General features: G+C 36.7%; 1 protein-coding gene across 4 annotated transcripts in view; it reads left to right on the top strand.

Annotated features, from left to right (window-relative positions):
• BNC2 (basonuclin 2) overlaps nt 1-14,615 on the top strand; it is a 436,346-nt gene that overhangs the window by 793 nt on the left and 420,938 nt on the right. The gene's annotated exons all lie outside the window — the stretch shown is intronic.

A 14,615-nucleotide genomic window follows, 5' to 3' on the forward strand; every position in this document is an offset into this window, starting at 1 on the left:
TTGTTTTTTTACTTACACAGCGACTGCAGGGTGGCATCTGGGGCCCGGGGAGGGGGCAGAATTAAGACACCCACACACACACACACACGGAGAAAATAAAACTGGAGGAGGTCCCCCGTGTCGCGAGGCTAAGAAAAGTTCCAAGTGCAAGTGGCAGACGAGGTGGGAAGGCGAGATTCGAGCACAGCTCCTCTCCTCGAAGCGGATTCTCTGCAGCGAGGCAGCGTGCAGGGAGTTCGCCGGGTGATGAGCGCTCTGTCCGCTTTCGGGGAAGTGATTTGTTAGAAATGGGGTTGGACCACTCCCTTCCCTTTAGTTTGCTTCCACCCAGTGCTGCTATTGTCCCCCCGCACCCCCGCGGGGGATCTGATATACCGTGTTCTGCGTGTAGCTGAAATAAGCAGGGAAAAAAAAGAGATAGCGGGTTGGCGTTTTTACCCCCCTTCTCTTCCCTTCCCCCTAATGTGACATCTCTTGTTTCAGTGATCAAAGTCACAACTGGAGTGTAGGAGATGCGACTGTCAAATGCAGGCGCGCGCACACACACTCACACAAAAGTAGCGTGCGCCCATGACTGTGGTTACAGTAACGCTGACAGAAATTAAAGTGGTTTTGAAAGCAGCGTGCGATTTATAGTGGTTCCCATTTACCCTAGAGTCAAGCAGTTGTAAAGCTGATGTACGAAAGACATCATAAAATAATCCTGTGTACCCAGGATTAAAGTGGCAGAAAGTGGCCTGTCTTCTTATTTTTTATGTACTTCGTGGACGGTTGCGATGGTTGGAACCTGTGTTTTAAGTGGAGGCGTCAAAACAAAATATTAAATATATCTGGCCAGTACTTGAGTTTTTCTTCCTGGGACATCTGACGCAGGAACAATGTAAAAGCCCGTCGTGGGTACAATTTTTCTTTCCTTTCCCCCAGCCTATATACTATTTGTCTACACTTCTATTCCCAAATACTAATCATTTTGAAAAGTGCCTGAATCCATTTGTGAGCCACTGCTTTGTATCCTGCGTTTTCAGATGTTCACCGTGCGCACACATAACATGTTTTAACTGGAAGAATTTATTTCTGGCACTGGCATTTAGTGTGTCTGATTTGAACATGTACTCAAGAATAGTGAGACCTTGTACAAGTTAATAGAACTTCCTTTTTTACCCTTTGGACTCGCGCACACACACACAAAATCCCTTGTGAACCTTTATAGGGTATCTGTGTTTTATGTTATATTTGTAGCTGTTTCATTTAAACTGTTCAGCCTTAATGAAGTTCTTAGTTGTAGCTACTCTTTTCTGTTCCCGGAGAGCAGAGTATTTGAAATCCAGATTGCTAATCACTCTACCAAAGTACAAGAGTATCTTCACCTGAGGGAAATAATACTGAACCTGAATGTGAACTCTCTTTGAGTATCTTGTGAGAAAAGTCTGAAACGGCCTTCTCTTGCCCCTGGAGAATATTAAGTTCGGTGTTGTTTGCGTGTAAAACTTTGAACAAGAACCAACCGCCTGTGATTTTAAAAAATAAATATAGAGAAAACATTAATAGCAGTTATACATTCCCAATACCTAATTTTTTTTTTTTTCTACCTGGAATGTAAGAGATCTGTCAGGCAGGGATATGTGGTTACAAAAAGCAGCAGACAAAAGCAGAGCTGACTATTGCTATATTAAAATGTAAGTGTTACAGTTTGAATTTTCAAGTGAGAGTTTTTGAGTTCAGTGCTTTACATAACATTTTGTCCTAATCTTGCTTGCTGTCAGGGATGTTTCATGGTTGTGCAATTGCTGCAGTCAAGAATGCCAATTTGCATTCCAGGAGTGTCATTTGATTACTTTTATCTGCACAGCTCCAAGACTGGCCCAGACCTCTCGTTTCATCTTGCCATGTCACGAGTCAATGCTGTGTCGTCTTTTCAAAAATCTGCCTGATTTAGACAAGAAAGAAAAGTACTTTCATGTTGCAGCCGCAGTCCCCTGCTAACTTGTCAGCAGCAGGATATGATTCACTTGGGCCCAGAAGAATGGAACAGAGAGGCGGGTTAGGCGGTTCAATAAAGCCCACGGACAGGTAGTGTGTGACATCCCCAGAGAGCCACAGTTAATGAAGAACAGGTCTGCTTAGTTCTCCACACGCTGACCTGGTGCTGTCCCCACAGTTTTCTCATTTGATCTTTCCCAGCAAATTGATCTTTTCTTGTATTTTTTTGCCTTCCAAGTTAGTCCTTGTGGGACTGAAATTAGCAGAGCAACTTAAGTTGGATAATACAGCTGTTCAGAAAAGAAGAAATTGGACACTGGCTCAAAAAGGGGCGGGGGTTGGGGGTGGAAGGAGCTATTCTTTTTGTTGTTCCTGGGAATATTTCTTATATTAAGGGAGACAGGAATAGGTGATGACTTGAAGTTCGTGGTTCCCTTTATTTTTCATTTTATAGTTAAGGTTCAGCATCATTTTAAGTATTCCTTAAGTATGTGAAAGATGGCCTTTGTGAGTGTGTGGAGTTCATTTTAGCATTTTTTTTTCAGTTTAGCATTTTTCATATTCACTTGTTTGAAATGATTTGCCCGTCGACTATGTGGCTTTTATGACTATCTTAAGATAGACTAAATATCAATGGTGTACTTCATCTGTATTATTTTTAGTCTTCTAAATAACTGCCATCCTAAAATATCCAATACTGAAGTGCAGAAAAGATTAAACAATTAGGAAAGTCATTACCAGTGTTGTGTGTAAATACTATGGTACATGGAGATGTTTTCTGCAAATACCATCAGCATCTTTTATGTAAAGTCCACAGATTCAGTGTTAATACTTTTTTTTTTTTTTTTTTTTGAATTTCAAGATTCTGCCTTTAAATGTAGGTTTTTAGAACTGAGACCGGATCACGAGTTTGGATTTCCGTAGCTATTCATACCTGTTGTTATTTGTTTTTTGAGATGAAAATTAATTTTAACTAGCTTGATAAATCTAAGTTGGGAATGTATACGTAGTTTAAACAGCTCAAAGTTTTACTTCAGAATTTTCTATACAAAGCTTAGGTTGGAAGCAATTAATAGGTTAAGTTACTGTGGATATAAGGAGCAGTGCTTTGTGAATTCCTCTGCAGATGGTCTCCTATACCATCTACACCCTTGTAAGAAACAGTTGAAAACATTTCTTTTGTGAGGGGAGGCAGCCTCCTCAAATCTTTTCTGTTGGATGGGAATTATATAGGATCATTGGTTAGTAAACTCCTCTCTGAAGAGCTAGAGGGAGCCTTATGATTTTATTAGATATACTTAAGGTTAAGAGAAATCACTCTGGCAGTCACAATGTTATAGAAAAAGAGTAGATAATAAATACTGGCTTAGTGTTTAGACTTGGAGGTGCTATTGGGTTTTTTTGTTTGTTATTTTTTTTTTTTTAAGCTGTGACAAAAGCACCAGAACTTTATACAAGAATAGTTAAGTAGTCAGCTAAGGATTCTAGGGTTCTACCTTTTATGTGATTTGAGGATCAAGCAAAATGCACCAAATACGCTTTAAATCTGATTTGGTTTGCTAAATACTGTTTGGTTTGCCAACTTAGGGAGTTCTGTAAGGAGGCCACTCTTCAAAGTTCTATTAAAAGTAACTTCCTACCAAATCACTGAGGAGGGGAATACCTTCTTTATTTCATTAAGGACAACCTCCTTTTTGTAAATAATGGTTTTGAAGGAGTTCTACGTACAACTGCCGTACTCCAGAAAGAAAACTCCTTTAGAATAAAAGCTGCGTTTATAAGCATAAAATAGTAAACCATTTATAAAGCTGATACATTAGGAATAAATAAGTAAGTTAAATGTAAAGAAATAGAACTTAAGTGGTATTAAGTTCAATATTTGTTGTTTAATTTCACATTTGTTTATCAATCTTTCCACTGGAATTTGCGATATGTTTACATTAAAGAGTCATTGATCATAATTGCTCTTTAATATTTACATACTAGTTTTTAGTAGCATTACTTTGGACAAACTTATTTACCATTTAAGTAAATAGTATAATCCAATGAGATAAACTACCCAGATTTGTCTTTTTTTCATCTTTCACACAGTAACTCTCATTATGTTGCTAGCCAATAAAAGTCTTTATTTGTTGCTTATTAGATCCGTCAGTACACTCAAGAGTTCAGCTGTAATTTAATTTGGCTGTTCAAAGAGGCTGCCTTGTTTTAAAACAAGTTCTCTGTACGCTCTTACCATTTATTGTGAACCTATATTCTAACTCATGCATATGCATAGGATGATTTTACAGATAGTCATTTTTTAAGGTTCATTCTGTAACAGAGTCATAAGTTTTTTCTTTAAAAAAAAAATCGGTACCTAACAATGTCAAAATTTTTTTTTACTGTATGTTTTCTTTGACATTCTGAAACATTATTTTCTTAGTAATTTAAATATAGGTTTGCTATTATAATTTAAAGTCAGCTCCCTGAGGTATACAACCTTCCCTTAAGGTGTAGTGAGAAGAGCACTAAACTAAAATAAATTTGATAATTAAGAATGTTAGTTGAGGACATTTCACTATTGTAGTCACTTGAAATTACAAAAAGTTTGCCTTGTACTTCACCCTTTGCTAGCATGATAAATTCAATTTCCTTACAGTAGGCTGCTGCGAAGTTTTGCAATGAGTGGAAGAGTGTTTGAGAGTTCTAGTGATATTTGTAACAAATCATGTTCACCGAAAACTAGAACTTGACTCCAAAAATTCTAAGATGAGTATCAGGAATTCTTCCACAAGGAAGGCTGAATGTGGAACAGCTAAATGAGTCATTGCATGTATATCTTACCAGTGGGAATCACATCAAACCAGCCATCTAGATACAGTATTTAATAGTTGTCAAAATGTACAGTATTGTCTTGGAACTTGTGGTTCATGAGTTCATAGTCCCAGCTTTTTTGTGTTTAGTACAAAGATGTAACAACCCACACAAAACATTTTTCTCTTATTATGACCTTACATTTGCCAAAGTGCCCCATGCTGAAATTCCTTTTCAGTATCCTTTTTTTTTTTTTTAGTCCAAAGCCAGACGTGTACCCAGACACAAAAGCCTCTGTGTATAGCAAGCTGTTTTAAATATTGTGACTCGACGATGTGCTGTCCTTTCTCTGCTTGAGCCAAGGATCTCTGCTCAGTGTCTGTGGATTACCAAGCTCCTTCTTTATTGTACCTCTTGTCAACTATTCCTATTCATTTAACCTTTCATTAGTGTCTGTGCAGCTTCACTGTCTAGAAATGCAAGGAAAAACCGAAAGGCCCCACTGTCACAGTTATTAGATTTCTCGGTTACATCCCAGCAACCATAAAGAAGTAAGAGTCGACACTATTGTCGTGCGTGCTGCTGTCCTGGGGTGCAGCTCTTCTGTGCATGTCAAGGACATGTGCCACATGTTGATATGCATCCCTGGGATAAATGCACAACATGGGGGATAGGCCGATGCTGGCAGTAATGAGCTTTGTAGGAGTTATTGCAAAGACCAACAGTTTGTGAAGGAATTTTGCTTAACAGGCCAAGGAGATAGACAGAGTTGAGAGCTGCCAAGATTTGCCTGTGCTGGAGCTTGTCACTCACGTTGTTTTCATCTAAACTTCATTTGAGGGGAAAATTGAATACATTTGACAGCAATGAAAAGTCTTATTTTCAATTTTTAATCTTTCAGAGGACAAAAGTGGTATTTCTGGTGACTAGTATATTATAACTAAATATTTTTTATACTGACTGAATTGTGTATATGAATGGATCTATTAGCAATTTATCTTATTTCTTATGTATATAGAAAATGGATAATTCATAGATAATATATGTTTTAAAATCTGTATAAAAGTAATGTAGCCTAGTACCTTTCCCATGCTGCTGTTTTCTCCCTTTGATTTCCCTCTAGCATAGCCTGGTGTTATCACCTGATGCTTTAAAAAATGTATTTACTTTGTTGCCTCAATAGAAAGGAAAAACAGGATGAATATTAGATCATTTTCAAGTCATAATCAAGACAAATATTTGCAGATTTTGCATTGGGAAAACATTTAACATCTGAGAAGATTCATAGAATTACTTTTGAAGAATTTTCAAAACGTTAAAATAGAAAATAATAAGTTGTTATACCTCATCTCTCTTTAAAAGCTCATTATTTTTTTTTAAACAGGGAAAACCTATGGTACCAGAGATGAATAAAACAATTTTTTTCTCATGTAGATGATTTTTGTCATTTTACCATACTCTTTGGGAACTCTCCAGTACCTTTGGGAATACATTAATGATTTATTACCAAATCCCTGTAAAGTTATTTATAGTTTTCCTTCACCTCACCTTTTTTTAGCCAAGGTTAACTTTTTAATAGTTGTATTTGAAACTTTCTCTGGTAAGTTTTTCATGATTTCTTGTGAATGTATAATTGGCTTAGTTATCCATGTTTCAAGGAAAAGAGAGGAGCTGTTTTTCACACTCCTTTCCTTAGATAGGATGCTTTCTTCCAAGGAAATATATATTCAATAGCTGACAGCTGAGTGCCCAGCCAGGGCATGTTCCAGCCTCTTGGCCAATGGGTGGAAATTCTGTATACATGTATTATCATGTTAATATGTATACAGATGGGTTTCTCACAGACAAGGCAAGGGTATATTAACTTTCCCCTTCTAACTGTCCTGTTAACGTTTATTATAGTTTGTGTAGGGTGAAGTAGAAGAGGAAAGAGGGACTTGTAAGGGTATAATAAAAATACACCCCTAGAAACAGGCCAGAGTTACATGATAGTTAAGGGAAAAAGAATACATGGCAGTAGCTACTATCTACAGGAACCCTCCAGCTAGTCTTCAGTCAGTATCTCAGTGCAAGGAAGTAATGCATCATTACCTACTCCATACTGAGAAAGGCCCCATTCTATCCCACCCAGGTTTGAGAACCTCCATTTCATCATTTATAAAACAAGCAAGTCTGATAATTTCCAAGTTATTTTTTTAATTGGAATCTTTAATATTTTATGTGGTAGGACTATATAATCATAGCAGTTTACTATTTTTAATAGCTCTGTTGGCATGTAATATACCAAATAATTCACCTGTTAAAAATGTACAATTACTATTTTATGGATATAGTAACTTTTACTCATCCATTCATCCGGTGATGGACATTTGGATTTATTAGCACCTTATGGTTATTATGAATAATGCTGCTGTAAACATTTGTATACAAATATTTTTCATTTCTGTTGAATATATACCTTGGAGTGGGATGCTAAGTAATATGGCAACTCGATCTTTTACTTTTGAGGAACTGCAAAAGTTCCTCAAAGTTTCTAAGGCAGCCACACCTTTTTACATTTCTACCAAGTGTGTGTTTTTTAATCTCTTCATGTCCTTTCAAACTTGTTATTGTCTTTTAATTTTAACCATCCTGGTGGGTGTGAAGTGCTTTTGATTTGCATTTCCCTGATGACTAATGATGTTGAGCATCTTTTCATGTGCTTATTGGCCATTTGTAGAGTTCTGTGTAACAGAAATTTCTGTCCAATCCTTTACTTACTTTTTATTTATTTGTCTTTTCATTGTTGAGTTGTAAGAGCTGTTTATATATTCTGGACACAAGTCTTTTATTAGAGGTAGAATTTGCAAATATTGTCTTTCTGTGGTTTTTTTTTTTTTTTTTACTTTTTTGATGGTGTCCTTTGACGCACAGAAGCTTTAATTTTTTTTTTTTTAGTTATTTTTTTGAGAGAGAACGTGTGCTCACACAAACAGGGTAGAGGCAGACAGAGTGGGGAGACAGAACCCCGAAGAAGCTGGGTATCACCATCGCACAGCCTGACACAGGGTTCAAGCCCACAACCTGTGGGATCATGACCTGAGCCAAGATCAAGAGTCGGATGCCTAACCATCTGGGTGACCCAGGCACCTGAAGCACCAAAAGCACTGCGCTTTAAAGCACTTTAAATTTTGACGAAGTCCAACTTTTATTTTGTCATTTGTGTTTTTGGTGTGCTAAGTAGCCACTGTCTAACTCAAACTTGTGAAGATTTATCCATTTTCTTCTAAGAATCTTCTAGTTTGAGCTCTTACATTTAGGTATTTGATTTATTTGGGTTAACTTTTGTGTATTATATGAAGTAGAGATCCAACTGAATATGGATAGCCAGTTGTTCCCAGCACCATTTGTTAAAAAGAGAATTCTTAACCCCATTGAATTATCATGGTGCATTTGTGGAAAATTATTTGACTATAGATTTAAGGGTTTATGTCTAGACTCTCCATTTTGTTCTATTGATTAGTATGTCTATCCTTTGCAAGTACCACTCTTGCAAAATTAACTGTAGCTTTGCATTAAGTTTGCTACTGAGAAATGTGTCTTCCAGCTTTGTCCTTTTTCAAGATTATTTCACTATTCTCAGTTCTTTAGCAGTTTATTAAATTTTTTATTGTGGTAAAAAGCACATAACATAAAATTGAACAACTTAAACATTGTTAAGTGTATAGTACAGATAGTATTTACTGCATCTTGTAGTACAGTAGGTATTTAGAACTTGGTTGTCTTGCTAAACTGAAACTATACCTATTGAAGAACAACTCGCTTCCCCCACCTTCTTCACAACCACTGGTAAGCACTATTTTATTTTCTAAGAGTTTTGTTACTTTAAATACTTCATAGAAGTAGAATAATGGATTATTAGTTTTTCTGTAACTGTCTTATTTACCATATGTCCTTGAGGTTCATCCAATGTTACAGCACGTGTCAGGATTTTCTTCTTTTTTAAGATTTGATCATACTTCGTTGTGTGTATATACCACATTTTCTTTACCTGTTCACCTGTAGATGGACATTTAGGTTGAGTCCACCTCTTGGCTGATGTGAAGAATGTGCAGTGAACATGGATGTGCAAATAATTCTGTAAGATTGTGCTTTCAGTTCTTTTGGGTATATATCCAGAAATGGGGTTGCTGGATCATGTAGTAATTCTGTTTTTAATTTTTTGAAGGATCTCCATACTATTTCCCATAGCTTCTGCCCCATTTTACATTCCCACCAACAGTGCACAAAAGTTCCAGTTTTTCCACAGTTTTGCCAACACCTGTTGTTTTTTTATAGAATGCTAAAAAAAACACTTTTACCATTTAAAAAAAGTTTTTAAGCTTATTTATTTTGACAGAAAGGATGAGGGAGGGACAGAGAGAGAGAGAGAGAGGGAGGGAGGGAGGGAGGGAGGAAGAGGGAGAGAGAGAGAATATGAATATCTGTTAGTTTGGAGCCCAGTGGGCTCAAACCCATGAACTGTGAGATCATGACCTGAGCTGAAATCCTGAGTCAGACACTTAACTAACTGAGCCATCCAGGTGCCCCTAATAGGGGCCTTTCTAAAGGTATAAGGTGATATGTCTTATTGATTTTGATTTGTATTTCTCTGGCTATTAGTGTTGTTGAAGATCATTTCATATGCTTCTTGGCCATTTGTATGTATTTTTTGGAGAAATGTGTATTCAAGTCCTTTGCCCATTTTTATTGGATTATTAGTTTTTGTTGTTGAATTTTAGGAGTTCTTTATATATTCTGGATGTTAATCCCTTATCAGAAATCAGATTTGCAGATATATTCATCCATTCAGTATGTTGCTTTTTCACTCTGTTGATTACTTCCTTCACAGGATGGAAGTTTTGAAGTTTGATGTATTCCCACTTGTCCTTTCTTTTGTTGCCCTTAGCAGTTTACTTTTATTTAGTGTTTGTTTATTTTTGACAGAGCATGAGCAGGGGAGGGGCAGAGAGAGAGGGACAGAGGATCCAAAGCAGGCTCCTTGCTGACAGCAGCGAGCTTGATGCAGGGTTCCAACTTAACAACTGTGAGATCATGACATGAGCTGAATTCGGATACTTTACCAGCTGAGCCACCCAGGCACTCCAGAGGTTTACTTTTAAAATTCAGATTTATTTGATTTTGAGAAGAGTAAAGGCTGCATTAAGAAAGTGCATCTGTTGTATGGGTAAGGAACTCTTGGTGGTACTTCAGAGAATAAGTATGTCATTTAATAGCCAACAGTTGATGACTTTTAGTTACCTTTGAGATACACTGGTTTGACTTTGATGTTTCTTAATTATCATTGAGTTTAAAAGTATTCTAGGTGTTCTGTATGATAAGAGAGACACTTTAAGCCCTGGAGGGTGGAATTAGGTACCTAGAAATAATTGTTTTGGGTTTTATAAATAGCTCAAAAGGAAAAGGAAAAAACATTACTGAGAAAATTTGTCTTCCTAGACATTCTGCTGTAACTAGAAAAACAGCCAACAGTGCTTAACACTGAAAATTATTGTGTGATCTCAAATCCAAAGTAACTGGTCCAGTTAAGTTTTAAATAAATACCATGTTCAAATCTGACATGGCACATTTGGAAACATGAACTTGTTTTAAAGTTTGCCTGGCAGGGGTGCCTGGGTGGCTCAGTAAGTTTGTGAGCCCCGCATGGGGCTCTGTATTGACAGTTCAGAGCCTGGAGCCTACTTGGGATTCTGTCTCACTCTCTTTGCCCCTCCCCCACTCAGGAGTTGTGTCTCTTTCAAATATACACATCAAAAAAGAAAAAAAGCTTACCTGGCAGGTATTGTAATTAAAATCCCTTGTAGTTGAATTAGAGAAACTTGAAAACAAATGAAAGGTAAACTAATTTGGAGGCAGCTATGTTTTATCAGTGTTGAATTAAAAAAAAATTCTTAAAGTTATAATTTCTCTTTATTAATACTTTTTAAAAATTTTTTAAACACTTTTTCATTTTTTTTTTTTTTTTTTGAGAGAGAGAGAGAGAGAGAAAGAGAGCGAGCACAAGCGAGTACAAGTCGGGGAGGGGCAGAAAGAGAGGGAGACACAGAATCTGAAGCAGGCTCCAGGCTCTGAGGCTGTCAGCACAGAGCCTGACATGAGGCTCTAACCCAGAACTGGGAGAGCATGATCTGAAGTTGGTTGCTTAACCAACTGAGCCACCCAGGTGGTCCTCTTTTTTCATGCTTTTAAACACTTCAGTTTATTTCCATCTAATTGCTTTTGTCTATTTTTGGTCTATTGTCTGTTATTTTGGATAAAAGTTTCATTATTCAGTATCAACTTAGATGATTAACTAATCAAATACATATGTGGAGAGTACTTCCCCCATCATCACTGTTTACATGTGTGAATAATAATTAGCCAATTTTAAATTGTATCTCATGACATATTTGAGGATTTACTTTTTTCCTGGTGAAAATTCTGTAGTGGATTTAAAATAACATACAAAGGGGTGCCTGGGTGGCTTAGTCGGTTGGGTGTTCAGCCTCTTGGTTTCAGCTTAGGTCATGGTCCCATGGTTTGTGGGATCCAACCCTGTGACAAGTCCCATGTCAGGCTCTGCGCTGACAGCGAGGAGCATGCTTGGGATTCTCTTTTACCCTCTCTCTTCGTCCCTCCCCTCCTCATGGTTATACTTATGTGCCAACCTGCTCTCTCTCTTTCTCTCTCTAAGTAGATAAATTTTAAAAAATTAAAATGAAATAATATATAAAGACTGGTATGGTAGAATATTTTATATTTACCACACTTGATTTTTAGTTATATATGAATTTCATTACACTAAATGACACATTTTGTTAACGTTGAACAAAGCAGTTAATGTGACTGTTCTCTTTAACACGTTTTGACATGTACTCATAGGTATGTTTATATATATGGAATGACAAAATTGTGTTCTTGTTATCTTTCATGGTTGGGGACATAGAGGAGGCAATTAACTAGAACAGTACAGCCATACAAAGAAAGTCCACTCAGTTTTCTGTCCTGTGGTATCTAATCTCCCTGTAATAAACATTTCACTCTTTAGTGGATTACGAAAGTTTATTCTGTCAACATGTACATACGCTAATGGGTATGCTTCTAGAAGTACAGTGGGATAGTTCAGATTTTCCTCTCATTCAGAGTGGTGATTGGAAGCACAACATTATATGTGTCTGAGTTGGTTTTTGATAGATTAAAACAATTAACTTCAAAGTACATTGACTCTAAGTGATGTTAACAAGTAAACATTTTATAAATCTAGAAAGTCTGCCAGATGTTGAGCTATATTTTTCACCTATGTGTATCCCTTGTAAGAAATATTTTCACATAAAAGACTTAGTCTGTCCATTGGTCTTTGCAGCTTTACATATCTCTGAGCAGGAAGCAATCACTGACAAGACATTTTTGTGGAGGACCATGATCATCAGATCTAGTGTGTGTGTGTGTGTGTGCATGCGCATGTGCGTGTGGGTGCGCGCATCCATGAGAAACTGACAATTTGCAATTTCCTTGTGGGGGAGGGAGAATACAGAATAGTATGGTTTACTGGGGTGCCTGAGTGTCTCAGTCGGTTAAGCGTCTGACTTCAGTTCAGGTCATGATCTCATGGTTCGTGGGTTCGGGACTGGCATTGGGCTCTGTGCTGTCAGTAGTCAGAGCATGGAGCCTGCTTCAGATTCTGTGTCTCCCTCTCTCTCTGACCCTCCCCTGCTCACGCAGTGTCTCTCTCTCTCTCCGAAATAAATAATAAAACCTTAAAAAATTTTATAAAAAAAAGAATAGTATGGTTTATTGAAATTTGTGGGTGGGGGCAGTAGGGATTGGTTTACTGTTTCATTTTCATACTGTAGTAAGTAATACCTGTTAGATTGTATTTGTATGGATGGCATAGATGTATATTATCCATCGCTGAATGTTTTACTAATGTCAGATTGTGTTTCTGAAATACATGTATGTCAGAGTAATTTGTTAATAGCAAGTAAATGTTTGCTCATTATATATAGAATAACTTGTTGATGTGCATGAAACACTACACAATAGTGACCTGATTTGATAAAAAAAAAAAAAAAAAGTTAAAAAATTTTTCAGGTTCTTACATTCAAGCTGTGCATTTGGCATAGGCATTGGAGTTCTAGTTGTTTTCATTTTCCAAGGTCGATGCAACTTTTAATTATTTTAGAATCTAACAACAGGCAATTGAGTTTCTGTGATACACATGACATTCTATTAGGTGCTGTAGGTATTACAGATGAAGTAGAAGTTATAACCCTAACATTAAGGAGCACAAAGTTCATGTGCTGAAGGATGTTTATTATCTTAGCATAACCATAGTCCAGGTTCTGCCTCTGGTGTTAGTATGCTTAGAAATCTAATTTTTAATCAATATGCCTTTGTAAGAGATTAGTCCTTCATGGGCTCCTTGAAAATGTCAGTGTGTTCACTGGCAGAGGGCTGGAGAATAGACACATAGATGCATGCACGCATGCTGTGTGAACATGTATATGTATGCATACTGTAGATACTCATGGATATGTATGGAATGCTCATATACTCATATTGGCATGCTTAGCACATTCTTTTCTTTGCAGGCAAATTTAAGTAGGGAGTAAAATTATAATCCAAATGTTGCTCATTGCTACTTTATGAGTTTGGGATTTGAGCAGAGAATATTAGGGATTTGGGTGGAGGGCATAAGTGCATCTTCTCACTGTAGGGAAAGCCTTAACAGTGGCCTGTATTGTTAGAGTGCACACTTTGGACTCCCATCTCCTGGACTGTGTTTGGAAGAGCTTTCACAAAATTTACACCTTTTGCTTTTTTTCTTCTATTCCCCTTCTGATTGACAATTTCTTTTTTCTCTAGATATGTTAATATTCTCAAGCAGATATTAGTCAACTATCTTGGGAGCTACTTGTTAAGGTGACTTTGCATCTACTTGGTTTTTATGGATCTAATGCAGATGGCAATCTCGTTTCATTCATTTTAAATTTCTTGGGAGATATCACATGCTACTACCTTACATATAATTTGTTTTGTGTATGAGAATGGTGGGAGGCCATAGGATAAGACAGCAGTTTTCTGGGGGAAAAGAGATGTATGCTGTTTTTAAAGAATAATAAAAAAGCTTTGAGACCAGTTGATTTTGTGATAGAGAAAGTTTCTGTTATTGAATACCTCATAGATATCTAGATCTGAGATTGGCTTTATATAAAGGTGGAATAAACTACTTTAGGGGTGTATACATGTATATTTAATCTGCATCTATTTTCTGTGTGAATAGAAGAGTTATTTGGTTGCTTTGAGCTTCTATTTTCAATTAATACAATTAGTGTCAAGGTTAGATTTTAAAGATTCTTAATGTTTCATACTGTATGGATACTCAACAACATTTCTTTGTATTGTATTTTATGGATGCCAAAAGGACCAAAAAGCTAATACGATACCTCTACCTCTGTATTAGTTAATTCCAGCAACTTCCTAGTTTGTCACTTCCTCCCCCTTTTTTGTTTTTTAATTTAGTCTTTTGTTTCTTTTAAAATACTTCAATATCAGTTTCCAAAGAAAGAGGAAAAATTGGTTAAGGAAAGAGAAGTTAGAAGGATTAGGCATGGAACATGCACTAGACACCAGAAGGATAGATGTTGGTGGACCAAGGAGCAACCTATTGTGATTTCCTTACACCTAGTCATACTTTAATCCTTATAACTATATTTTCAGTCTGTAGTGAAATTTTCATAGCAGTCATGGTACAGTTGTATACTGTGGGAATTTTGTCATTTAAAACCACAGGACTTAATCCATTACAAATTTTAAATTTG

The sequence above is a fragment of the Hyaena hyaena genome, unplaced genomic scaffold (genome assembly GCF_003009895.1).
Source record: "Hyaena hyaena isolate Hyena2069 unplaced genomic scaffold, ASM300989v1 scaffold_185, whole genome shotgun sequence".
Taxonomy (NCBI): Eukaryota; Metazoa; Chordata; class Mammalia; order Carnivora; family Hyaenidae; genus Hyaena; species Hyaena hyaena.